Source organism: Lactuca saligna, chromosome 7 (assembly GCF_052625555.1).
Source record: "Lactuca saligna cultivar CGN05327 chromosome 7, ASM5262555v1, whole genome shotgun sequence".
Lineage (NCBI taxonomy): Eukaryota > Viridiplantae > Streptophyta > Magnoliopsida > Asterales > Asteraceae > Lactuca > Lactuca saligna.
Genome location: NC_136423.1, coordinates 54,642,548 through 54,645,145, shown reverse-complemented (window position 1 = coordinate 54,645,145; position 2,598 = coordinate 54,642,548).

Genomic DNA, 2,598 nt, shown 5'->3' with positions numbered 1-2,598 from the left:
TCGAACTGGCGAAAGTATACATATAATTGTATATACTACATTAAATTCTTAATATATTTACAACAAATGAACAGAAATATCTATTTTCAAACGATGGTATGTTATATTTTATCGATTGTTTTGGTAGTATTGGGTTTTCTTTGAAGGATTAGATATCTCTAGTTTGCATTGAATGCATATTATAACTGTAAAATAATAAAACAAGTAAATAAGTAGTCATGTTTGTCAAAACTTTGAAGATCATTCTAAACAACCAACATAACAATCATATTGCTATAATATTTAACTAGGGGGTTGTTTCTTTTCTTTTGTTTAAGTGTTATATATGAATAAAGTGTTGCGTATATAACGTCAATTTCTCTGTTATACTTATTGTCCAAAATCATGTTTAATGATAAATTTGTTTTCAACAAGGAACCGGTGAATATAAATTCTAACGATGAAAATAGTTCAATATTTCTAGATTCATGTGCGAGGGACATTATTTATGGTCAATTAAAAGTTTGTAATTGCTAGAGTTTTTATAGAAATATACACTATACATATTAAACAAATGTTAAATAATCGAAATGTACATAAGTAATGTAATAACAACACTAAAATGTACATGGTTATATATAAGGGTCATGTATATATGACATTAAAGGACTAAGACTTGGCACTTAGGTTCTTGACACTTCCTAGTATATAAATTTGATTTCCATGAATATAATCCATATGTATATAACAAACTAATGAAATGTGTATGTATACATTATATGTATTATAGTATTGTTTTCTATAAGTTAAATAAATACACATATGTATATAACATTAGGAAAACAAAGAATGGATGGGAAATCTTATAAAAAGATCTATCAGCACACAAAAATGACAGTATACTAACTCATCCATATAAGATATACATGGTACACTTGAACTCGCCACAAACTCACTCTTACACACATGCTCTACCTCATGCAAGCCAAACTCTTACAAAACATTACTATGTCACACATGCAAAAGATCTAAAGAAATAATGTATGTGTACCTTCAAGATCTTTCAACTGATCATATTGGTACCATGACATCACTGAGAAATCTGATAATATATCTTTCCTACTTCTGCATTAATCATAGCAAACACTCTCACCCTCTTCCCCTTCTATCTCTCTCTCTCTCTCTCTCTCTATATATATATATATATATATATATATATATAGAGAGAGAGAGAGAGAGAGAGCTAGGTTCAAATGTGGATTGACATCTATTGTGCGGACGTGTGAACAGTGTTATTCTGTAAGAATGATAGAAAATATGTTGTTTGATAATATGAATACGTTCAATCTTACATAACTATTGTCATTATCAAACATTCTCAATAATTAAATCGTCTATAAAGTTATTATAGATTTTTTATTAGTATTCTCATTCTGTTAGAATGCTGTCAGAATGTTTATTGAGTCATATTCTGTAAGAATGAAAGTCAATGAAAAACAATGTATGAGAACAAAATTGAATAAGAATTAGTGAGAATGTATGAAAATGATGATATTTTTGTGAGGTTAAACGTATTCACATTACTAAAAAACTTATTCACTTAGTAATTCTCATAGAATAGCTTTGTCCACATGTCCGCACAATAGTTGTCCAACCACATTATAACCCAGCCATATATATATATATATATATATATATATATATATATATATATATATATATATATATATATATATCGTTTCTCTCTCAACTGTCGGAAACCCAAAACAGAATCAGAGGCTGCCGCCTTCCTTCGAGCCCTTCCTACCTCCATTCTCGACGAGAAGCAAGCCCCAAACACCTCCCTTCGACCACTACAGGTCGTCAACAACCTTCTCTGATCAACAGCCCTTGTCGAGCTCCGGTTATCGAGTGAAAACGATGATAAACCACATTTTGTTTCCTCTTTTCCTCGACTATCTCAGCCCTACAGCAGCTCCTCATCGATTTCATGCTTCATCCATCGATTTCTAGGTGAGAATCTCTTTTCCCTTGTCGAAAATAGCTCAAAAACCACCAAGAACAGCCGCCATGCGCCATCGTGGCCAGCGGCGCGTGGAGCTCCAACGAGGTGGTTATGGTGATGATTTTGGTTGCAAACTGATTTTTATAGTGTTCTAACATATTGTTTTCTTTTTGGTATGTCAAGATTGATCCCAAGGCTCTTTATTCCAAAAATCACTTTAGTGTTCGATTTCTCGTTCTCCTGACAAAACACGACTCATGCATCTAGGATGAGTCTGCATGGCCCCATTTTCATAGATTTCATGTTTGAGGGAGAATACATGTTGTGTGTCAAAAATATGTTTGTTGTTATGATTTTTCATGCACAAAATAGTAACTTGGTAATGTTTTGAAAGTTGTGAAATAACAACCAAAAATGGTATTTTACATTGAAAAGGTCTCATAAGCAAGTAGAATGCTATTTATGATATTCTTGAATTTTGTTTGAAAAATGGTTATAAAAGATAAGAAGAATCATAAATTATAAGTAGAATGCTATAATGAGATAAGTTGTTATGAAAAGTCATAAAATTTTAATCCTTGTATATTTAAGTTTAAGTATGTTAGGAATGAATT